The 26184-nt window shown below is 43.4% G+C and overlaps 2 protein-coding genes across 6 annotated transcripts in view; one reads left to right on the top strand and one right to left on the bottom strand.

Annotated features, from left to right (window-relative positions):
• The window catches only part of PTGR2 (prostaglandin reductase 2), a 126589-nt gene that overhangs the window by 29217 nt on the left and 71188 nt on the right, over positions 1-26184 (top strand). The gene's annotated exons all lie outside the window — the stretch shown is intronic.
• Positions 1-26184, bottom strand: part of MIDEAS (mitotic deacetylase associated SANT domain protein) — an 83175-nt gene that overhangs the window by 53600 nt on the left and 3391 nt on the right. For 2 of the 3 annotated variants that reach the window (XM_075844766.1, XM_075844769.1), the window contains exon 1: positions 2437-2687. The exons of the other annotated variant lie outside the window; for it this stretch is intronic. The gene's annotated coding sequence lies outside the window, so the exon portion shown is untranslated. Of the gene's footprint in view, positions 1-2436; positions 2688-26184 lie in introns of those variants that run through there. 3 annotated transcript variants of the gene reach the window in all.

The raw sequence follows: 26184 nt of genomic DNA, 5'->3' as shown, positions 1-26184 counted from the left end.
AGGTTCTGTCTCGCCCACTGTAGCTTATGCGTCCGTCAAAAATAATGGACCGCACATGGAAGGCATCAGTGTGCGGTCCGTTATTTGCGAATCCGTTGCTAAGCAACGTCAGGGCGGGCCAAATTTGCAGGCGTTCCCTGTGAGAAGTTCAGCTCAATTTTACTTCTTTCCGGGTTTTTTTGCAGACCGTATAAAAACGGACGACGTACAGAAGCAAAATACAGAGCAACGGAAAGGATTTGGAGTGAAAACAGAAACCATACGGATGTCAAAACGGATACCCGGATCTGTTTTTTTAGGACCGTGAAAACGGTGAAGGATGTGTGCATGAGGCCTTAGAGTTTTAAACTTTTGGCGGCCTTCACATTTTTTTTTCCAGTTTAAAATACTTGCATTGACACAACATATGCTGTTGCAAAGAGCTGACAACTAGAAGCATAGAGCAGTGCCTCCCACACATGCACACATCAGCAGTCGTTTCTGCACAGGTCGCTCTGTGACCTAATATCAGCAACTGTCAGGGCCGCTCCTAGCTCAGCTTTTCTCCCCAGACATGTTTTACCGGATTAGAGCTCGCCAGGAAAACTGACTAGAGTATATTTTCCTGGAATGGGCAGCTGCACGCTACCAGCCAAGAATCCCAATAAGCACACAGGGAAAGTAAAAGGGGGAGCTTTCAACATGCTCCCCCCAAAAATTCTCTCACCGAGATGAATGCTTTGAGACTGAAGTCTGCCCGATTTCCTAGGAAATCCACATAAACACATTCCATCTGCTTGGCTTCAATGTGTACGAGCACGAAAAAAATAAAAAAAGACAAATAATGAACTGTAGTCGACAAACACCACTGTACATAAGGGAACCTACATGCAGCAATGTATCTGCTGATCATTAGATTACAAGCTCTAGGGTCCGCTCTCCTTGTGTTTGAAGAGGTCTCGGTCAATATGGGTGATTTTTGCACGTGGAATAGGTTGGCGCTATATCAGGGTGATGAAGAATAATATCAAGGAAAACTATTGTCGTGCAACCGTACAAAATATACAAATACTTGTCACATTGCTTTCAAAACAGGAAATTGGTATTACAGGAAATTGCAAAGTCAGAGCAGAGTAAATGCAAGTACAAGAATGCATCTACAGCTACAAGCGCTCTACAGAAATGACTGCGTTCTCTGGATTTCCCATAAAAATACATTGGCGGATCCTGAGTGGAAGACATGAGCTTCATTATGCACGTGAAAAAGAGAAACTGAATTAAAACTACAGAAGAATGAGTGGAAAAGCTCCACCTTGCTACAGGAAATTATATAAAATACTCCCCCTACCCATGTGTTTTATCTGGTAACTTCAGACTTCTAGGGGGGATTGTCATTAACACAGTGGATCCCTTGGAGTAAAACTGATCACGTGAGGGTCCCACTCCTATAAGCCCCAATGATCAGCTGCTATCACCATAAGTATTTAAAGAAAATAAGGCATCATGCAGAACCCATTAAAATCTATTTGCATCCTCCAGACCGTGCTAATGGGGGTCCAAATTGGGATAATCAACAATTAACTTGGCATGCCCAATAAAATATCAATATTTTTATAAAAGTTCTACTGTTAGGGCAGCATGCAAAATAGAATATAAAATATAATTTTAAAAAAATTCCCACTACAAAAGGCTACGCTGTAATGTGCACAGCACTAGATTTGTCATGCTTTCCTTTCAAACAGTCAGTAATCTGTGGACATCCACCCCCTCCCAACCCAAACACATGGACTGTAATTCATTGCATAGAGTACAAGGCCCCTCATGTTGGGAAGGACAGTGGGAGGGACTGAGCAGAACACAAAGTCAGAGGCACTCACCAAGATCTAGGCTGAATGTACTGCATGCTACACTCCAGCTACTCAGAAAAGAATCACTAGAATATTACAGCTGCCTACCATCCCCACATTCACTTCACGCAGTCTCCGATTTCTAGAAATTAGATTGCAAGCGCTGTAGGTTAAATCAATCACACACAAAAAAAAGTAGCAAGACTATGAATAACAATATTATTTTGCAAAAGTAACATAATAAACAGATCCTCATACAAAGTTGCAGTTCCATATACAAACTGAGCAACAAATCCAAACTCCTTCAAAGTGAAGGAGCAGAATCGTTTTGCATTGTGGCTTAAAATCATGCAGCAGATTATCTGCAGTCCTATGTAAAACACACACACATATATCCACTTTGTAACATCACAAGGACAAACTCACTGTAGTTCTGCTATCTTTAACATACTCCGCTCTGCTACATTGTATCTTTGTAGTTGATTCAAGATTAGATTGGGGAAGTGGCAGGAAAAAAAAAACCTGAGCACGGCACATTGCACATCTGCAAAAGTCAAGACCACCCTTTTATACTTCATGCATGTTTGGCCCAAGTCTTGCCATAACTCACCAAGTTCCTGCAAACAGAGGCACAGCCAGGCTGAACATATCCAATCTTTCCTACATAGGGAAATGCCAAGTGCCAGTCCAGCAGAACCAGGGCTCTTGTAGTGACCAGCCCAAGCTCAGTGCAAGAATGAAGAGTCCTCCCCAGATCTGTGAAGGCAGCTCCAGCTACAAGGCGACTGTGTTTTCCCAAGTCTTGCTATGCAGAGCCAGTGGCTGGGTGCAGAGAGGAATGACTGCATGGCTCTGACTCATCAGCTGAGCTCACTGCTTGCAACAACAACACAAAATCCCCAGCAGTGAGAGTGGAGAGGGAGGAGGGAGCCACAGGGCTGAGCAATTACACAACACACAGGGAACCCTCCCTCACACTCACTGCAAGAAGAAGATTACTCTATACTGCTCCCTGCAAACATTTCCTTCTCTTGGATTCTGGGAACAGGCTTCTACTTTCCCGGTTTCTCATGTAATACTTTATTTTATTTACAAATATTCAGTTGTAGGATCGGCTACTATTAATCCTACCCTAGGAGTCCACTAAGGAACACGCCGGCCGCGAGACTATGGGAAATGCTAGCCACAGCAGCCTAAATATAAACCACAACATAAAATTATAAATAACTCTTATAACATTACATAGAGATTATAAATTATTCAGGGAAACCATACCACAAAGGAGGACTTGGTAACTCGTTATTACAGCAGTATCCAAAAGTAACATCCACAGTCGCACCGACTGTCCGCATGTAGCGGGATTGCGGACGGAAAATAGGCAGCAGAATACAGTAGCAGCAAAGAGGGTGAGATTTAACAAATCTCATCCAAACGCTGCGTACCATTTCCAACCAGAAATTTACCTGCGGTGCGTATTTTTTAGTTCCACAGCATGTCAATTCCTGCTGCGGAAAGTGGACTGAATTGCTGCATTTTTCAGAGGAGATGTCACCATCTCCCAATATTGAAGGAAATTCCGCAAAATACGCACAATTTTCGACAGTAAATAACAGGAAATGGTGCGTTTTTTTCCGCAGTAGAAATTCTGCTAGTTTCTGCAGAAATTTTCGGCAGCAATGCCGCTACATGTCGACAAGCCCTAAGGGCTAGTTCACACTGAGTTTTAGGATGCTATTTTGACGCGGAAACCGCGCCAAAAAACTGCCAAAATCGCCTTTCATTGATTTGAGGCAGAGAAGTTTTTTTCCTGTGAGAGGAAATAAAAACGCTTGTAGGAAAGAAAAAAGCGACATGCTCTTTCTTCCCGCGGTTAACATCAACGGGAGGCAGAGAAAACATTTTTCGCAATGTTTTTTTTGGCAGTGTTCGAAAAATGCATTGAAAAACACTTAAAAGAAAATGCAGCAAAGAAAGTGCAGGCAGGGCAAAATCTGCCTCAATTCCTGAAGGAATTTTGAGGCAGATTTGCTCTGCCTGCACGCCATTCAGCGCCGCGGGCAAAAAAAACGGCAAAATACGCTTTCTCTGCCTCCCATTGATGTCAATGCGAGGTCAGAGATATATACGCCCGAACATAGGGCATGTCGCTTCTTTTTCCCGCAAGACTTTTTCCGCTGGCGGGGAAAAAAAAAAACGCCTCCGCCTCCCATTGAAATCAATGGGAGGCATTTTCGGACGTTTTTTGGCTCGTTTTCCGACGCGGTTTCCGTGTCAAAAAACTCTGTGTGAACTTACCCTGAGGCGGATTTTTCTGCCTGCAAAAAACTCCATGTGAACATACCTTTAGGGTATGTTCAAACAACAAAATACGGCTGAAAATACGGAGCGGTTTTCAAGGGGAAACAGCTCCTGATTTTCAACCGTTTTTTAATCAAACTAGCGTTTTTTTACGGCCGTTTTTGAAGCTATTTTACTATTGGGTCAATGAAAAACGGCACGAAAAAGGGCTCAAGAAGTGACATGCACTGTTTTTTACTGGGGGGGCGTCTTTTTACGCGCCGCTTTTTGAGAATGAGCCGTAAAAAAAACGCCCCATCGGAACAGAATGCCGTATTTCCCATTGAAATCAATGGGCAGATGTTTGTAGGCGTTGTGCTTCTGATTTTCAGCCGTTTTTTGGGATGTTTACGGCCCGAAAAACGGCTGAAAATAGCCCGTGTGAATATACCCTTAGGCCATGTTCACACGCTAAAGCAAAAACCGCTGTAAAATACAGAGTTGGTTTCAAGAGCCTCTGATTTTCAGACGTTTTTAAAGCAAACGTTTTTTGGAGCCATTTTTCTATTGAAACAATGAAAAACTGCTCCAAAAACGGCTCAAGAAGTGGCATGCACTTCTTTTCACGGGGCGTTATTTTATGCGCCGTTTTTTCAAACGTCCATGTAAAAAACGCCTGGTCTGAACAAAGCTTCCATTTTTTTTCAGGAGTTTTGAGGCGTTTATGGCCCGAAAACACTGCGTGTGAATATACCCTTAGGGTGACAAATCTGTCGGACGGCATTGCACCACGATTTTTTGTAGCACCTGTGACCAGCGGGAATAACACTGACCAGCCATATCAGAATCTGAACTCCAAAATAGGTCGCCATTCCTCCAATGGAACCAAAACCACATAAAAAATGGCTTCCCTGGACCTTCTAGCTGGCTCCTGCGACAAGGTAAACTCCACAAAAAGCTTTTAACCAATGGCCAAATGCAACGGACAGCGGCTGCTTGATACTCCGGATTTCCAGCGGAAAAAAACAAAAAAAAGGTACCTCCCCCTTCCAGAGGCTAATTTTTTGCCACTCTTTCCATTCAATCCCACTTTAGGTCTTCCGTTTTCATCCTCCCCCTTGCCTATGTGCAAACATTCTGTTAACCCCCACTCCCTTACGTCCTACCGCCTCTGAACACAGTCATGCGCAGGCCTCCACTGTGGCCGTTCTGGCCTTGTCAAATTTAAGAAAAATAGCAGTGCATTATAAACAGTATTTTTGTTAAATGTACTATTTGACTTTATTTCCAAAAAAATATGGAAACTTTACGGAACCCAAAACAACTGGAACTGAAGTATTACCATTGAAATTATCAGTAATGCAAACGGAAGCTATACGGAACCGATAAACGGAAACCAAACGCCGATGTGAACAGGCCCTAAGCTACAGAAATCTATTCTATCGAACAGAAAATGTAGCATAATAGTAAGAAATTATAGTAGTCATTGCTGTACATTTGCAGCAGCCCAGAGTCTGCTCACTAGATCTAGACTAAAGTCTGCAGCTGGTTGATGGATCTGGAAGGAAAAACAGAAATTGGAATTTCCCGTGCATTTAGTTCAGTGTATTTTCAACGCAGCAGCAAAAGGGAACAGTTCTGCTCACAACATTGTATAAACCATTTCCTATTTAAAATAAATGTAAAAAAAAAAATTGACTGCAACACAAATTGGAATTGTATTTTGGTTTGCAAAAGCGCAAATGTACATTGTGCAATTCCCTAGAATATTCTCGGTGCATGTCTATACCTTTCTGCAAGCAGGAGTGGTGTGAACACGGAGCAGGAACCTCAAGGACAACAAATCCGCCACGGCTGTTCTTGACAGACATCAATAAAGTCGCAAAAGAGTCTGAAGCCTGTTGAAAAGCTACAGGGGATCTTACAGCAGGTGCTACAGAGAGTCCATTAGGGAATTAGATGTAAAGCAATTCAACCGATATAGGAGCGATAAATAATCTGCATCCATCTGGCCAGGCGATGTTTTTCCACTGCTACGTGTTCCAATTTCCCCCCACTGGAGTCGTCTTTCTCTTATAGCCCATCCGTGGTAAGGAACAACGAATTGTACATTCGGAAAAATGAGTTGGTGCAGCAGTGTTGTATTCGGCTGTAATTTACGAGTGTGCACAAGGTTGGCAGTTTTTGAATTTCTGGCCCCCGTGCATCGTTCAGAATTGCTAAGATCACTTGATTATCCATTCTAATGTGGATTCACACTGGAACTGCATACCTCCCAACTTTCAAGTATCTCTCAGAGGGACAACCGATGCGGTTCGCATCGCAATTATTTTTTTTTCCTAAGCCCACGCCTCTAGCCCCCCCATACACACCTGGTTCAGCCCACACAGTATCATGCTACCATAGTGCCTCCCCACAGTATGATGCCCCTGTAGAACCCCCCACATACACAGTATAATGCCACTACAGCTGCCCCTACATAATACCCCATAGTGCCTCCCACACAGTAGAATGGCAAATAGCTGCCCCATACAGTATGATGCACCCATACAGTATAAAGCCCACATAGCTGCACCATACAGTATAATGCCCCCAAAGCTGCCCCATACAGTATAATGCCCTCTTAGCAGGAGACACCATAGTGCCTTAACACCCCCTCCCCAAATAAAACAACAGCTTACCTAGCCCAGTTCTCACAACGAATGGAGGAGATCCCCCTGCTCCTCCGCTCTTTTACTATGAGTGGCTAGGCGCAATGACAGTAAATGATGAAGTAGGGAATGGTCTGTTCCTTGCTTCAGCATTGGATTCAACTGTATCTGCGTCCTGAGGATGCAGATACAGTTGACACAGGACTTAACACTGGTCGCCCGGGACAGTCCTGAATCCGGGACGGTTGGAGGCATGAAACCGATCCATGAAAAACTTGCTCAATTGATTTTATACTGCCCTCCGGGATCACGTGTCTAAGTTCCATACAGGGAAGCTCCAATTGTGAAAGGGCAGGTGTCTCTAATAAAGTGGCCATTCCGTGTATACACACAGACATACATAAAACATAGTATGTACCGAACAGAGGCTTAACTTGAAACTCCTGGGTCAGAATGCAAAATCTTTAGCAGGGCCCTGAACTATTGTATGTCATTTATTATACTGGCATCTTCTTATGTGGAAGAGGGGTGACACCAGGGCCTGTATGCGACGGATACCTCTGCGCCCCCCATAACTACACCCGTTACCTAACCATGTGACTGGATCTATAGTAGCTTTTAATGTCCCTCAGCAGGAACGGTAACAGAGTCACGTACAGTGGCTACGGGCAACACCACTTTATCATTTTGGTCTACCTTTTAGGCCTTATTTACACGAGGTTGGCGCATCTCGGACGTGAAAAACTTCTGTTTTTCACGTCCGAGGTGCATCCGTGCTCGCCGCTGCGGGACGCGATGTCTCGCATCCCCCATAGATAAAAGTCTATGGAGGGATGCATGAAGCGTGAAAAAATAGGACATGTCCTATTTTCTCACGGACCCTTCACATGGTCCGTTGAAACAACGGCTGTGTAAACGGGCACATTGAATTACAAAGGTCCGTGGGACGACCGCTGTTTCTACGGCCGTCCCACGGATGTTAAACACACTCATGTAAATAAGGCCTTATAGAGCTCAGAGTGGGACATTTAACTCTAAACTTCCAACTCATACGGTGGATGCCTACTGATATCTGCTATTGATTGGGATCATCTATTTTGTTTTATTATTTCTTTTTTTTTTTTTTTTTTTACACAGAAAGTGACCTACATTTCTATTACCTAAAATGAAAGAAAAAAATTCTGCCAAAGACCCCTGCCAGCCCACCCGGAAATCCTTCTATGATATAATTGTGTGCAATAGGGACATAGAAATAGGGAGTGCAGTTTTCATAATGACGCTGCAACGCTTCCGTAGAGTCACGTTGGACACACAAACCCCATTACAATATGTGAAATTATAAGCCCTGGTGAATGGGGTTTAGAAATGAGAATTCACAGATATTGGCGACTACAGATTTTAAAAACTCAGTTCAAGCTATTACAACCTTTTTGGAGGTAATTTTACTGCGGTGACCAATACTCTTCTTTGAAAGAAGACAAGTCATTTCAGCAAGCCACAAGCAGTTTCCCTCAGCAGTTGTCTTCTCGATCACCTCATTTCTCCTCAATTGCAAAATGAAGATGAAAGGAGAAATTGCTCCATTATGCAAATTAAGATTATTGCTACTTAAACATCTGCAAGTTTCTATCAAGTTTGCCAACCTGATACTTTTTTTCTGAACAACTTATCCAAAAATCACAGACAAACATTTTTTTACGGATAATTTGGAAAACCACATAGAATCAAAGATAAGTAATATATGTCTAAAGCTTAGAAAAGTGAAATGAGCATGTACTGTGACCTCTCAACCAATGACTGTCCAGATAAATGGCACAAACTCATTCAACAAAAAATTTTTAAAAAAAAAAAGACCACGGACACAGCAATTTTTTTTTTACGGCCACTGGAAAAAAAGTCTTAGGCTGGGTTCACACGACCATGTTACGTCCGTAATGTACGGAACGTATTTCGGCCGGAAAGACCCGGACCGAACACAGTGCAGGGAGCCGGGCTCCTAGCATCATAGTGATATACGACGCTAGGAGTCCCTGCCTCTGCGTGGAACTACTGTCCCGTACTGTAATCATGATTACAGTACGGGACAGTTGTCCTGCAGCGAGGCAGGGACTCCTAGCATCGTACATCACTATGATGCTAGGAGCCCGGCTCCCTGCACTGTGTTTGGTCCGGGTCTTCCGGCCGAAATACGTTCCGTACATTACGGACGTAACATGGTCGTGTGAACCCAGCCTGATTCTAATGGACTGTCCATGAATTTGCAGACGGTTGGCAACCCTGTTTTTTTTTACCTATAAAACTAATGAGGACATTGCATATTCTCTGTGGCGGTATCTACATGGCACCCTGCTGAGATTTAGGCCTCTTTAATATGGCAGAAAATTATGTGCATGAAGACTGGAGTCGGCCTGGACGAAGAAACCTAGAATTTTGGTGAGTGATTTATTTTTCTGAGTTGCGATTTTTGCAGCGGAATCACAGCTTTTATACCGCAAAAGTCGCAATATCTGCTATTTGTTGCGAGTTTCACCTCCCCATTGAATTCAAATCGGCAAAGCCCACAACAACAAAAAGCAGCGATTACGCAAATACAATTGACATGCTGCAGATAAAAAAAATTTCAAAAAAAAAAAAGCAAAAGAAAAAAGCACTGCAGGTCAATTTGAGCGGTTTTTTTCCGCTCATAATTAAAGCAGCGTGTGGATAAGATTTGTTCAAATCCACTCTGTTGCTACTGTATTATGCTGCGGATTTTCCGCAACAAAATGTGTTGCAGAAAATCTGTAGTATTTACACTATGTGTGAACCAAGCCTTAGGGTGCAGTCACATTCATCGTATTTGTCTTATATTTCAGCAGAGTAAAAATACGCTGCAGAAAACTTTACAATATAAACCTATGGGAAAAATAGAGAAATGAGAAATCGGAGTTGTGGAATATTTTCCCCATAGGATTTTAATGTAAAGTTTTCCGCAGCATATTGTTTTACTTTCGGAAATACTAGGCGTGTGCGACTGCACCATTATAGAGTAAAGTATACTGTTCGGCCAACAGCTTTTCCTCCTACCTTCCCCCCCCCATACATATGCACGATCGGCTCGACTGACAAAGCACAATCACTACCCTTGAAAACGGTCAGGAGCAGAGTAGCTTTAGGGGGTGCAGAGGCTCAAAGATCCTCTGCCACAAAATAGTCCTTGCGAACATACCCTTAGGGTTTGTTCACATGACCTTTTTTCAGCGGTTTTTCAGGCCGTAAATGCCCGGAAAAATAGCTAAAAATGCGGGGGCTGAACGCCTCCGAACATCTGCCCATTGATTTCAATGGGAAAAACGGCGTTCCGTTCCCATGGGGCATTTTTTAAAGGGCCATTTTGATAAACGGCCACGTAAAATAACGCCTCGTAAAAAGAAGTGCATGACGCTTCTTGAGCAGTTTTTCATTGACGCAATAGAAAAACAGCTCCAAAACAGAGGTAAAAAACGCAAGTTGCTTAAAAAAAACGGCTGAAAATCAGAGGCCGATTTCCCTTGAAAACAGCTCCGTATTTTCAGCCGTTTTTTGCTAAGCGTGTGAACATACCCTCAACAAATAACCGGCTGTAAAATACGGACCGCTTTTCAAGGGAAAACAGCCTATGATTTACATCAGTTTTTCTATGCATCAGGCGTTTTTTGATGCATTTTTTACGCCCGTTTTTAGAGCCGTTTTTCTATTGAGACAATGAAAAACGTTTCCAAAAACATCTCAAGAAGTGACATGCACTTCATTTTTACGAGGCGTTTTTTTATGCGCCGGTTTTTAAAAATGGCTGCGTAAAAAACGCCCCGTGGGAATGAAATTCCGTTTTTCCTATTGAAATCAATGGGCAGATGTTTGGAGGTGTTCAGCCCCCGTATTTTCAGCTGTTTTCCGGGGGGGGCGTTTACGGCCTGAAAAACGGCTGAAAATAGGCCGTGTGAATCTACCCTAAGTGTGATCATACCCTAAAAAAACCATTTTCTTATGTATTACAATTTACCTATAGACAGATATGCAAAGTGTTTGCTTGATGCTATCGGGGCCAGAGCTGACCCAGCTTGTGGTTCGTGTTCTTTGCCAACAAGATATTCATAGCCATTTCACTCTAACAATATTTTGCCAGCTTAACAAAATGTTGCAATAATCCAGTATTTTTACTTTGGCAAGTTTTTTTTACAGCGTTCACAAGGAAAACAAGTATCAAATAATAAACATATTGCAGGAGCTAAATTTTCTCATCTGCTCAGTTTACAATATTAATACAGTCTAACACTAAAAATAAATAAATAATAAAAACATTCTAAAATGTTGCAAAGAAAGAGCAATCTTGAAAAAAAACAAAAAACAATTTTTATATGGCAATGAAGAAAGAGAGAAAAGGAAATAAAATTATGCGGATGAGGAAAACTGAAATAACTGCATAGTTATGAGACCGGTTAGTCTACACATGTGAGGCACAGAGTATCGGGTCACTATTTTGCGAAGGAGCATAAGGATCGGCTCTTGAGTTCACCAGTCCAGGTTGGATCTATGGTCCAGAGTTGGTATGGGAAATATACATTTTACAATCCGTATTATGGACCGGACCCCCAACCCAACATCTATTCGGTTCAGTAGAACTGCAGGCTTCCGGTTGTTTCATTCATAACATGGACACTAAAATGCGAGAAGCTGGTTACAAATACACTACAGGTAAAAATGTGGTATTACATAGCCCTCATTCAAGTCAATGGACGACGATGTAATACATTGTCCATCCGTGTTCTCCAAAGTGGAAGATGCTGTTTTGAGAAGCTCTTCACTATGGACCCCCCACTATACAATAATAGGGCATACAGATTAGGATAGCGCTAGATATTAGATTTTTTTCAGCAAGATCTGCTGATCACCTAATGTCTATGAGTGCCATCAGATGTCTATCGTTGATAGAAATCAAATCCTCATTTCTTTTTGTCCAATCCTATTATTTTTCCTAGCCAAGCAGTGTCGGAGACTTCTATAAGTCCTGTATGACGCCTCCATACAACTCAGGTTGTGCGCCACTATAGTACAGTAGTGTGCACGAGCCCTTACAATAACTCAACCAATGTCTATCTAATGTTCTATAGAGAACATTAGGATAGGGGAGTATAGTTCCAGAATTACATAGAATACAAATCCAATCCAAAGCTCGGACACGTGCACACTGACAGGCAGCTGGAAGAAGTGCATCTGTATGAAATCTATTCATGTATATGTGGTATACAGAGCACTCTATGAACACACATGGTGACTGGCAGAATCACGGAGACAAGATAGATATTGGATTCTTTCCTATTCACCAGTTGTTACATAATGAACAAATGATATTCTCCATGACACAGCTGTGCACCCTGTATTGTAATCCTGCCAGCTACATCGCTACAGCAAACACAATGAGATATCTGTTTAACTCAAGTAGCTCTTTTTATACTCACAATTTATGGATAGTAACCACCATTTCTGCTGGAAAATAAACAAGCAAAGTCTGTCGTCAGCATCATTTTTAGAACCTCTCCTCTAACCCGCTATTTAAAAGTAAAAGGTGTAAAAGGGGTAACACACACACACACACACACACACACACACACACACTTTGCCAGGTTTAGTGGCAGGAACCAAGCCCTTTTAGAGCCATCTGAAATCAGCTTTTAAAAGGGGTATTCAGACTAACAAACTAGCGAGAACTGTTAGATCGGTGGGGGTGCGATCACTGGGACCTCACTGGTTTAAAGTCTATAGCACGAACGGAAACTGCCGAGCATGGCGCTTGGAGGTTTCCGTTAGTGCCATAGACCTTGATTGAAGCGGCGGAGTTCATTCTCGAACGCTGCTCCATTCAACTCCTCCTAGCTAAGGTCTTGTCAGACTACTAGAACCCACACCAATCGCCAGAACGGGGAACAGAGGACCCACTTTCTGGCAATCGATGCGGGTCCTGCAGATCTCCAACACATGACTGTCCTGTGCTACAGGGCTTGTCCTTGCACAACTGAGACAAACGGAAACCATTGGCACTGGATCCGTCACCATTGAAATCAATGGTGATACAAACGGAAACCTATGGTTCCATTTGTTTCAGTCAGGGCTCCATTCTGACGGAAACTTCTGACGGAACGTCAGAATAGAGCCCTGACGCCGATGTGAACAAAGCCTTAGATGGATGGATAAGAGGTCAGCCACAAGTACTATGTGAATTCGATTGGTAAGCTCGATGATTCCTAATGAACACACAGTTTATATTAGCTGGCTCTGTCCAGATAAGTTCCACTGGGTCTGGGACCCTTGGTGTCGGTCTGCCCTTACACCACTGCAGCCCAACAAGGACTACTGGGTTGCGGGTGGCGCTCCTCCAAACTTATATTGGTCATTTTATGTTTAAATAGACTGCCTCTATATTGCTATCTGACCCAATATACTTTCGACCATTTTAGACACTGGATAGATTAAGCACCGCACATTGCTAAGGTTTATGTTTAGCGTTTATTGTACTGTATTGTTCTTGATGATCCTTGTAACATGTATCTATATGGCCTATCCACTGTGTGGAGGCCAACTGTGTTCTCGTACCTCTGTGTTTATATGACAATAACATTTTTTAAAAAAGAAAAAAAAACTTATTAGCCAGTGTAAACATGTGCAGCAATTGAATGTAGCGAAAAATTCCTTGTCCGTTGTTGGTCAAACCTTTGATGATAGCCTAAAATTTGCCTTTTGTCGGCGGTACATTCCCTCGTATAAACAGGATCCGTTAGTGATAAGCAGAAGAGACATGAGGTGTGGAAATGTTGGATGAAAAGATAAGCGACCTCAAAAGCGGTCGAATTAGCGAAAACCCGTCTTTCTAAGGTCTAATGTCTTTCTGACTCACTATATTTTCGACTGGCACTCGTTTTAATACATTTATCTTCATGTGTACAAGGACCCTTGGTTGAGTTGCACATTAAACTGCAACGGAGGTCTGGAGAAATTGGAAACTCCCAGAGAGAATATTTCCACTGCTTTTTGTTTATCCTCAGGATTTAATGCAAAACCCAGATAGTTTTCAGTAACCTTTTGGTGGCCATAAAAATGTTTTTCCAATGTTTTATTAGACTAATAACACAGAGGCTAGAAAAATACCAGGAGCCATAGGATTGCACTGCTAGGGTCTCACTAGAAATTGCAAAGCACGACATCCCTCTAATTTTACTAAACTTTCAGGACAGTTACATTTTTTTTAAAAAATAAAAAAAATATAGTGACATTTGGCTAACAGAGCCTTACAGAGAATACAGTGGACTCTGTTATGAGTGGAATGCTCCCCCGCCACCGTCAACAGCAGGGGCGTAGTTAGGGGTGGCAGGCAGGACATGTGCCCCAGGCGCATCTAGGAGGGAAGGAAGGGGGGGTGCCACGCTGCCGCTACTGTCGGACCCATGGCATGAGGGGGCCCGTGTCATCCGGGAGGCAAGGGCCGCCTCATTTCCGATGGCGTTGCCTGCATCGGCCATCTGGGCGACTGCTACATTCAATTGTATCTGCGTCCCTCGGACGCAGAAACAACTGGTGGAGCAAGAAGCTAGCTCCCAGCTCGGCCATCCACTAAGGCGCTAGGACGGGATCCCTGCGCAAGGCCGGTGTGATGACGTCAATGGATCCCGTCTCATAGGCTGCTGAGGAGGTAAAAAAAAATAAAAAATACACCTCATTAATTGGTAGAGAATGCGAGGGGGAAGGAAATGTCGGAAAAGAGGTGGAGGGAGGACTCCAAACTGAATCTTTGCCCCGGGTGCAGGAGAACCTATCTCAAAAGTGACTGAAGGGCTGCCGTGTATCTGCATGTATACATGGCAGCCACCAATCTCAATGAAGCCATCGTATACTTTTTTTGGCTCTATGAGCCATAAGGCACAATATTATTTGTGATTTAGCACATTTAGTGTCTGACTTAAGAGAAATTTTTATTTTTTTTTTTTTTTAAAAAACCCCAAATAAAAACACACCACCTGTAACAGGTTCATTACCTTAACCACGACTACAGATACCTGTGACAGGTTCAGCGTATATGCTGTTGTGCTCAGAATTTAATAGCCTGACGTATGACAAAAAAGTGCGTTCTTTTGACATACATTTGGCCAATAAACATCAGGATCCTGCAATGTCCAACTTTTGAAAAGCATAGCTGGATGAACTGTACAGTATACGAAAAAATATATATATTTTTTTGCTGAATCATGCAGTCTCTATCTGATTGGTACAATTCATTTATATATTCTCTCTCGTCTATATCCCGTGATTTTCGTATAAAGTTCTAGTTAGCCCTGCCCAACGGCTCACGAATATAACAGAGCCACGCGGCCTCCGTACCACGCTGCACAGGCTCCATCCAGTGCCATAAGTACAGAGATATTCTCAATTATTCTAGGGCAAAATACCTCCGTACAGAGACTCTGGTAGAACACGCCACCATTGTTCGGATTCGTACGGAATACAGAAAAAAACTCCTATGTATTACTTCGTTGGCATACAGAGGTACAGTAGGATGCGCCATGCACCTCTATGGCAGTCCTATTACGGCTCTGTATGGAGCTGTAATACGGTCGTGTGCATGGGTCCAAGAGTCTAGGAATGCTGGGTGGCAATCAGTATGACTTCCATTACAGCTTTCACAGAAGTTGCCACCTTAAATTTCTCAGGCTTCAACAGCACATGTCTAGGAATATGTCTAGTTATACCTTGACGAAAGTAGAACTAAAAAATGGCACATGCTTCAAAAACAACCTCATTAAGATGTACGTGGCAAAATGACAGCAAGAAATCTGCTATGTGTGAATACACCCTTGTCAAGCAAGGGTCTGCCTAGTCAGCTTTCTATAGTTCAGTTGCAAATTCCCATCCAAGAGAACAAACCGCTAGCAAGTGAGATACTGCACAGATCAGGATCTGTAACATTTATGAGCTCATATAGGTGTGTTATTACTGGTGTGTTTTACTGGGCGAAAATCTGTTTAAATGTACAATTTAACTTTTATTACTATAAAACATAAAAGTAATACAAAAAAACAAAATAAACCTAAGGACATAAAATGCTACAAAAAAAAATAATCAATTACATGTGCCTTGTCAGGATACAAACAGCGCCAATCACTAAGTGGTTAATGCAACTCAATGAATAAAAATAATTTTTAAGCAAGACCTGTGATTTCTGCAAACAATTGTCAGAGCTGGATTATATTTACTATGCACATTCAACTGCTTCATCTTTGGCAATGACACACAAACATAACTATAGACTAAAAGGGAACACGTCGAGAGACTTTAGGGCAAAGGACAGAGAGGAACTTGGTAATCATCCCATGGGCTGGGCTCTATTCCGAAGTATTTGCAATGCAAATCAGCAAGAGAGTTCTGCAAAAGCAACCTTACACAATAACCCCAGCAGTATATAAGCCAAGTCTAATGACATGCTGCCATATAGTGCTGCACGACTGTCTGCCACTATCAAACGGAGTCCGGATACAATCGCTTTTTGAAGCTTAACCCATATCCATTTGGCAATAAAATATAATCATTTTGTTCTGAACAACTCCACCCAAGTCAAAGTGTAGTGTGCCGTGACCCAGCGAGTGACATGAGAACATTACCTGACCTACTAGTAGTGCTGGTGCAACAGATCAGATATTATAGTGAGCACTGCTCCCCTGCAAATCTAGAGACCCAGATCTCATGCATTATAAAAGAGCTGTGCGAGGCCTCGAATGTACCTTTATGTGCCTCCGATTTCATACAGAGATTTATTTTTACTTTCTTTTATGTCTGATCCCGTTGAACTGACAGATAATAAAAATGGAAGCCTCCTGAATCAGACTCTGTACAATAAGGGTATGTACACACGACAACGCCAAATACGTCTGAAATTACGAAGCGGTTTTCAGGAGAAAACAGCTCCAGAATTTCAGACGTTTTTACAAGTGCACGCGTTTTTCGCGGCGTCCTTTACGGACGGAATTGGAGCTGGTTTTCATTGGAGTCAATGAAAAACGGCTCCAATTACGTCCCAAGAAGTGTCCTGCACTACTTTGACGCGGCCGTAATTTTACGCTCCGTCTTTTGACAGCGACACTTAAAATGACAGCTCGTCAGCACAGAACATCGTAAGACCCATTGCAAGCAATGAGCAGATGTTTGCCGACGTATTGGAGCCGCCTCCATTACGTCTGAAAAGAGGTCGTGTGCACATACCCTAAGGCGGAATCCGCTCCGCAAAACTCGTCAAAAACCGTCCGGGGAAACAAGGGACATGCCCTATCTTCGCGCGTTTACTCCTCTGACCTCGCATTGACATCAATGGGAGGCAGAGAAAGCGTATTTCGCTGAGTTTTTTGCCTGTAGCACTCAATGACCGCGGGCGAAAAACGCCGCAAAAATCGCGGCAAACGACATGCAGGAAGGACCAAATCTGCCTCAAAATCCCAAACAGAATTTTGAGGCAGAATTTTCCTCCTGCAAAAAACTCAGTGTGAACGAGGCCTAAGGGTATGTTCACATGACCTCTTTTCAGACGTAATGGAGGCGTCTTACGCCTCGAATTACGCCTGAAAAGACGGTTCCTATACGTCGGCAAACATCTGCCCATTGCCTGCAATGGGTCTTACGATGTTCTGTGCAGACGAGCGGGTCATTTTACACGTCGCTGTCAAAAGACGGCGCGTAAAATTACGCCCGCGGCAAAGAAGTGCAGGACACTTGGGCCGTTTTTGGAGCCGTTTTTCATTGACTCTATAGAAAAACAGCTCCAAAAACGGCCGTAAAAAACGCAGCGAAAATTTTTCGCTTGAAAACAGCTCCGTATTTTCAGACATTTTGTGTGTGCACATACCCTTACAGCTAAGCCCCATTGTGATAGACGGTATAATTATGTGACAACTAACGATGGTATTATGATAACGTAGACTTTTATATCTAGCATTATATACTCACTATGGCTGGTATAACTTAGGCTACGTTAACACAGGGCGGATATGCTGCGTAAAAGGTACACAGCGTATGCGCCCTGGCGGCCGCACCAAATAGTGGTGCAGTTTTTCAGCCAGAATGTCTGCTGCGGAAAACTGCAAGTTAAAAAAAAAAAAAACAGCACATACTTACGCTCTGACATCCTGCAGATCGCCTCCCCTGGGATGACTTTTAATCCCATGTGACCGCTGCAGCTGGTGATTGGCTGCAGCGGTCACATAGGACCTACGAAAACAGCCGAGCAAGCGCAGCTCAACTGTTTCCGGAGCTCCCATTGAACTGCAGCCGGCCCATGGATTTCTGCAAATTCCATTCAGGGTCGGTGCCAGAAGCAGAAGGCTCTGACCACTGTATAGCGGCAGTAACCCAGCATAGCTGCTATGCAATGCACGTAACTTTTGCTTCCAGCACCAACCGTGCATAGTTCCGGGGCCCGGAGGCAGCCGGAATAGCTGATTGGTGCGATGTTCAGTGTCGGCCCCCAACCTGGACAAACCCTTTATGGCCAGGTTCCCACATAGCTCAAGGGTAGGAACACACACAGCGTATTCGGGGCAGATACACTGCGTCAAGCTGCGCAGCGTATCCGCCCTTAACACCGCAGGGAATCCTGTCTGCAAAATCGCACCACTTTGTGGTGCGTTTTTCCGGCGGACTTTCCGCTGTGAAGCATCGCTGGAATAATAATAATAATAACAAAATAAAAACAAATGTTCATACTTATCCACTCCCTCTTCTCTGCACGTAGTCCAGCCTCCTGGGATGACGTTGCAGGCCATGTGACGCTGCAGCCTGTGATTGGCTTCAGCGGTCACATGGCCTGAAACGTCATCCAGGGAGACCGGACTGGAGAGGAAGCAGGGAACTCTGGGTAAGTACAACTTTATTTTTTCTTACTTCCGATTTTTGCGCCGGCATCGCTGTGATTCTGCTACAACCATCGCAACACACTGCTTTGTTGCGGGTTTAAGATCCCCATTGAATTCAATGGGTAAACCCGCAACAGAAGAGCGGTGTGTCCCCAGCATTAATTTACATGCTGTGGTTGAAGAAACCGCACATCAATTTATGTGCGGTTTTTACGGTGGCTTTTTTCTGCAGTGTGGGGACGAGATTTGTTGGAATCTCACCTACACTGCGGCTACTGTAATACGCGGCGGATTTTCTGCAATAAATCTGTTGCGAAAAATCTGCAGTGTTAATGCTGTATGTGTTCATACCCTAAATGCTGCAAAATTTCTGCAACGGAATTGTGTGCGGATATTCCCCAGTATTTACAGTACCAGCAAAGTAGATGAGATTTAGTAAATCTTATGCCCACTCTGTGGAAAAAAAATGCAGCCTAAACGTTAATAAATTGACCTGCGGTGCAGATTGATGTGAATTTATGCTGCATTTTTGTTGATTTTCTGTTGCGACTTTTCACAGTTATTACACCTCAAAAACTGCAACTCCGGAAAAAAAAAAAAATCATATTTACCCTCTTTCTTCCTCCGAATCACAGGCTGTTGCGTCACATGGCCTGCAACATCATCGTAGGAGGGCGGAGCAGAGATCAAATGAGGGAGGGGATAAGTATGAACGCTTTTTTAGGCCTTATTCACAGGAGCGTATGTCACGTCCGTGTTATGCGCGTTAAAACAACGGACGTCACACGGACCTATGCAATTCAACGGAGCCATTCAGACATTGTGTTTTTCACGCAGCGTGTCCGCTCACTGCATGCCCTATACTTGTGCTTTTTTTGCGCATCACGCACCCATTGAAGTCAATGGGTGCGTGAAAATCACGGACAGCACACGGACGCTCATCCGTATGCTGTCCGTGATTCGCGCAACAGTTGCTTAAGAAATGGGGAGAAAAAGAATAACACCTCCTTCAGTTTTTTTTGCTGACGTAAAAAACGCATGACATAAGCGCGTAAAAAACGCAGACACGCACCGTACACTGTCACACGGAACTGCAACTCAAGAAAAACTGCATTTTTACGTGCGCAAAATGGACACGTTCCTGTGAATAAGGCCTTAAACAGCGGAAATTCAGACTGAAACACCACACCACAATGCGGTGCGATTTTATTTTGGACGGAAGGTGCTGCGGGTTCCAAGTCAGATACGCTGCGTGTTTTTTTTACTCAGCGTATCCGACCCGTGGGAACCCTGCCTTAGGCTACATGCACAAGTTGCGTATTTTGCTGCGGAAAATACGCATCAAAACCGCAGCAATATGCAGGAAACTCGCAGGTAAAAAACACATCTAATCGTGTTTTTTTTCGGTGCGGTTTTGATGCATTTTTCTACGCTCTTTCAGGTTTGGGTGCAATTTTACTCAGCACTAGGCAGATACAATTTGCAAGCAGAAGCGCAAGATAAATTGACATGCTGGAGATTTTAAAATCCGCACCACAGGTCAATTTATGTGCGAAAAAATACCACAGCGTGTACATGAGATTTCCATGAATTTCATTGACTATTCTGGTACTCTATTAGGGGGGGATTCACACGAACGTGTATTGGGTCCGTACGGGCCGCGTGGTTTTCACGCGCCACGCACAGACCAATACAAGTCTATGGGGCAGTACAGACAGTCCGTGCTTTTTGCGCAGCGTTTGTCAGCTGCGCAAAAAGCGCGACATGCTCAATATCTCCGCGTATTTCGCGCATCACGCACCCATTGAAGTCAATGGGTGCGTGAAAACCACGCAGGTCGCACGGAAGTACTTCCGTGCGAACCGACTGAAACAGCGCACCAGCTGTCAAAAGGATGAATGTAAAACAGAAAAGCACCACGTGCTTTTCTGTTTCCAAACTGAGTGTCTTTGAGATGAGCGAACCCGGACAACCGAACCGAACTTCACCGGGTTCGGCCGAACTCGTTTTGGCCGAACCCGGCAAAAAAATTTCCGGTACGCGACGTCAGGAGATAGTCACTGTCCAGGGTGCTGAAAGAGTTAAACTGTTTCAGCACCCTGGACAGTGACTTCCGATCCCAATATGCATGAACCTGTAAAAAAAAAACGAAGTTCTGACTTACCGATAACTCCCGGCTTCTTCCTCCAGTCTGACCTCCCGGGATGACAATTCAGTCCAAGTGACAGCTCCAGCCAATCACAGGCCAAGCACAGGCTGCAGTGGTCACATGGACTGCCGCGTCATCCAGGGAGGTGGGGCCCGATGTCAAGAGAGGCGCGTCACCAAGGACACGTCACCAAGGCAACGGCCGGGAGGGAAGTTCTCGGTAAGTACGAACTTTTTCTTCTTTTTTTTTAACAGGTTTCTCGATATTGTGTTCGGCATTCACTGTCGAGGGTGCTGAAAGAGTTACTGCCGATCAGTTAGCTCTTTCAGCACCTTGGACAGTGACGGGCGTCGACTAGCCTCATCTCTATGATGGCGGCTGCGCGAAAATCACGCAGCCGCGCATCATACACGGATGACACACGCAGCTGTCAAGTGGTTTTTGCGCGTGCAAAACGCCGCGTTGTTTGCACGTGCAAAAACGCAACGTTCGTCTGCATCTGCCCTTACACTGTGGTTTTGCCACACGCAAATCCGCACGTCAAAACCGCACGTAATACGCATCTTGTGCATTGAGCCTTAGGCTAGATTCACATGAGTGTTCCGTTTTGTGTCCGCAAAAAACTGACATGTTTTTCATGCGTGGCAGTTCCGTGTGCCATCAGCGTGGGTTCCGTGTGGAAACAGTTGTTGATCTCAGAGTTGGTGCACATTTTTTTATTTATTTTTTTCTCTGCATTTCAAGGAACTGGTGCGTGAATCACGGACAGCACACAGATGTGCATCCGGTGCTTTCACGCACCCATGCACTTCATTGCAGGACGCAAAAAAAACAACACACACAAGAATAGGACATGCAGCGAGTTTCACGCAACGGAAACACGTTGTGTGAAAAACACAATGTCTGAATGGCCCTATTGAATTGCATAGGTCCGTGCGACGGCCGTAGTTTTCAATTTGTACATTATTTTTTTGGGGTCTTTTTTTTTTTTTTTAAGTCCTATAGAGAAGACGACGGGGAAAAAAAGTCACACCCAGAGCATGCTGCGTTTTAGGCATCATTTACACGAGCGTAATATACGCGCGTGCTTTTCACGCGTGTCGTACGCACCTATATTAGGCTATGGGGCAGTGCAGACGAGTGCGTTGCGTAAAACTCACGACATGTCCTATCTTTGTGCGCTGTTCACGCATCACGCACCCATTGAAGTCAATGGGTGCGTGACAACCACGCATGCCGCACGGAAGCACTTCCGTGCGAACAGCGTGATTCGCGCAACAGCTGTCAAACTCTGAATGTAAACAGAAAAGCACCACGTGCTTTTCTGTTTACAAACATCCAAACGGAGTGTCATAATGATGGCGGCTGCGAGCCGCGCATCATAAGCTGATGACACACGGAGCTGTTAAGTGCCTTTTGCGCATGCAAAACGGCGCATTTTTTGCGTGCGCAAAACGCACACGCTCGTGTAAATCAGGCCTTAAAAAAACACCACTGATCGTAAGAAAGGCTAAAACCACCACAAACCAAAACGCAGTTGTATGTAGTGCAGTTTATATATTTCACTATTTACTTTAATGTAACATCTGGCGGCCACACTAAAAAACGCCATTAAAAAGTCACGAAAAACGCTTTGTTTGAAGGCAGCCTAATGAACAGTATATTTGCTTTATGCATTATCAAACTACATGGATTTTTCTTTGAAAAAATTAGGCAAATCAATTTGTCCATTGTATTCTATTAGCGGTCTGATGAAGTCACCGCATTGTACCATCATGCGTGATTTATTATATCTAGGAGAAAAAGCCTGTGACTAAGACAGTATTGTAATAGGATCAGGACACTTACAGTACACTAACAGTACAGTTAGGCTGAAGCCATCTAAAAAAATAAAAAATAAAATAAAAAAAAGGACTGGTTTAACAAAAACTTTTGCGGAACATCCTAAGACTTGACAAGGATAGATATATAATATTTTTTTTATTATTATTTTTTCACTCAAAGTTATATAGAAAGTGATCTAAAATTACAATATACTCTATGTTGGAGATCATAGCTGCAGGAGGAGGCAGCAGCAGGTTTGGTTACATGTCCATTTTGCAGGATGCAATGCATATGTCAACAATAATGGATTGAAAATGACCTGCAAAACTAATGTAAATAAATTTCATTTTTTGAAAAAACTGTAAGACGAATCCTGCTCTCCTATCTCATATATATAGAAGCTTCAGCAGAATGTAGGAGGTTATATGGCAGTAATGAGCAGTGTAGCGGAAAATCCAGCACCGTGGTGAGATATAACTCTAAGGGTATGTTCATGCGGCCTCTTTTTAGCCGTTTTTCAGGCCGTAAACGCCCCCCCCCCCAAAAGAAAAATGGCTGAAAATTCGGTGGCTGAACGCCTCCAAACATCTGCCCATTGTTTTGAATGGGAAAAACTGAATTTCGTTCCCATGGGGTGTTTTTTTCCGCAACAGTTTGTAGAAATGGCACGTAAAAAAACGCCCTGTCATTTCTTGAGCCTTTTTTAATGGTCCGAATAGAAAAACAGCTCCAAAAATGGCCATAAAAAACATCTGAAAATCAGAAACCAACTCTGTATTTTACAGCCGTTTTTTTGTTTGCCGTGTGAACATACCCCGAGGGCTTGTCCACACGTAACAGCATTTTCTGCAGCAATTCCGCAAAAACTAGCAGGATTTCTTCTGCTGCAGAAAAACCACAGCTAGAAAAGATTTTCACTGCAGAAAATGGTGCGGATTTTGTTGCGTATTTCTCAATGTTGTGAGATGGTGACATCTCCTCTTAAAAACGCAGCAATTCAGTCCACTTTCCGCAGCAGGAATGGACATGCTGCAGTATGGAAAAAAAAAGCCCCGTAGGTCAATTTCTAGTCATAAATTTTACGCAGCGTGTTGATGAGATTTGTTAAATCTTACTCACTTTGCTGCTACTGTATTCTGCTGCGTATTTTCCGTCTGCAATTCCGGACGGAAAATACGCAGCAATTCCGCTACGTGTGGACAAGCCCTTACAAGGAAGCTGCAGCACGTCGGTTTGTGTATTTTTCACTCCGCCTAGCCCTCCCCTCTCCATAGACTTGTATGGGCAGAGTGTCTGCATCTCTCCCTTCTCCTGCTCTATAGACTTCTGTTAGCAGGCAGTGGAGAGACCCCCCTCCCCCAACTTTCTGCAGTCCATCTGTAACTAGGGACGGATTCTGCTTTACAACAGGAGGTGGACAGCCGATTACAGGAAAGGAGGCACCTAGTAACGTCACACAGAATTTGCATGGATATAACAACTACATTTTAACAGTAGGTAAATTATAAAGTTGATCTATATCAGATATACTAATAGATTCGCATAAATTGTTTGAAACGTTAGTCTTCATTTAAGCATTACTTTCAACCCTATTGAAATGTACAGTCATAGTCAGAATGAGCTGAACCCTTCCCGACATTGACATATCCATACGCCAAAGTCGGGTAGGGGAAGTATGGAGCGGGCTCACGGAGTGAACCCGCTCCATACGATGCCGGTGTTGGCTGTTTGTTACAGCCGACACTTCAGAGTAACGTGCGTCATCACGCTCGAGCGCGATCCCGCTCATTTAACTCGTTAAATGCTGCGGTCAATACCGCCCGCAGCATTAAAATCGTTAGAAATAGGGGGGGGGGGCGACCCCCTCTAACAGCTCATTGCGCCCCCGCAATGCAATTGCATGGGGGGGGGGCGATGGTTGCTATGGCTGCCTGAGGTCTGCCATCTTTGTACACCTATTAAGCCTTGCCTCCGGCAGGGCTTAATAAGTGCCTGTCAGAATCACGATATACTGCAATACATTGATCGCTGGTTGAAGTCCCTTAGGGGGACTAATAAAAAAAGTAAAAATTAGTTAAATAAAGGTTTTTTTTGTGTAAAAAAAAATATATACAGTATATTAAAAGTTAAAAAAAAAAACCTTTTCCCATTTCCCCCCTAGAGCATAGAAAAAAAAATAAACATAATTGGTATCGCCGCGTCCGTAAAAGTCTGAACTATTACAACATATCATTATTTAACCCGCACGGTGAACGCCGTAAAAAAAAATAAAAAATTTAAATTGTGAACGCCAGAATCTTTTGGTCACCTAATTTCCCACAAAAAATGAAATAAATAGTGATCAAACCGTCACATGTACAAAATGGTATTATTAAAAACTACAGCTTATCTCGCAAAAAATAAGCCCTCATACCTTAATGAACGGAAAAATAATAAAGTTATGGCTCTCGGAATTTGGCGACACAAAAGAAATTTTCTTTTTTACACTTAGGTTTTTACTTAAAAACTATATAGATTTGGTATCGTCATAGTCGTATTGACCCACAGGATATAGTTAACATGTTGTTTTAATTGCGCAGTGAATTCCATAAAAACGGCGCGCAAAAGACCATGGAGGAAACGCTGTTTTCTTCATTTTCTACCCCACAAATAATTTTTTTCCCCGTTTGCTAGTACATTATATGGCAAAATAAATGGTGCTACGAAAAACTACAACTCGTCCTGCAAAAATCAAGCCCTCATTGTCTATATCGACGGAAAAATAAAGACGTTATGAGTTTTGGAAGGTGGGGAGGAAAAAACTAAAATAAAAATCTGAAAAAGGGCTGCGGCGGGAAGGGGTTAACATTGCAATATTAAAAGTTTGTAAACAAAGATACTTTGCAAGACAAATTCTTCTAAACATAGAAATAATTCTGATCTAACATTAGCTTTACCCTAAGGGTATGTTCACACGACAGCGTCCGTAACGGCTGAAATTACGGGGATGTTTTCAGGAGGAAACATCCCCGTAATTTCAGCTGTAACGGCATGTGCAGGCGCTTGAACGCCGCGTCCATTACGGACGTAATTGGCGCTGCTATTCATTGGAGTCAATGAATAACGGCTCCAATTACGCCCCAAGAAGTGACAGGTCACTTCTTTGACGCGGGCGTCTATTTACGCGCCGTCATTTGACAGCGGCGCGTAAATATACGCCTCGTGTGAACAGACAAACGTCAGCCCATTGCTTTCAATGGGCAGATGTTTGTCAACGCTATTGAGGCGCCATTTTCGGACGTAATTCGGGGCAAAAACGCCCGAATTACGTCCGTAATTAGTGTGTGTGCACATACCCTAAATAGAAATCTCTCAACGGATTCTGTGACATGCTAGCGATAATCCGATTATCTGTTTCTCTAATCACTTGGTCTTCAGATTTTCATGTCCTATTCTTGTCCGTAATTACTGCACAGACTCTCCATAGAAGTCAATGGGCACTTCCGTAATTACAGATGGCTATGGATGTGCACTCGTAGCCGTCCGTAATTACGGAAGCATTGCTAGGCAAA

Source organism: Rhinoderma darwinii, chromosome 12 (assembly GCF_050947455.1).
Source record: "Rhinoderma darwinii isolate aRhiDar2 chromosome 12, aRhiDar2.hap1, whole genome shotgun sequence".
NCBI classification, from domain to species: domain Eukaryota; kingdom Metazoa; phylum Chordata; class Amphibia; order Anura; family Rhinodermatidae; genus Rhinoderma; species Rhinoderma darwinii.
This window is presented reverse-complemented; position numbering and strand designations above follow the sequence as displayed.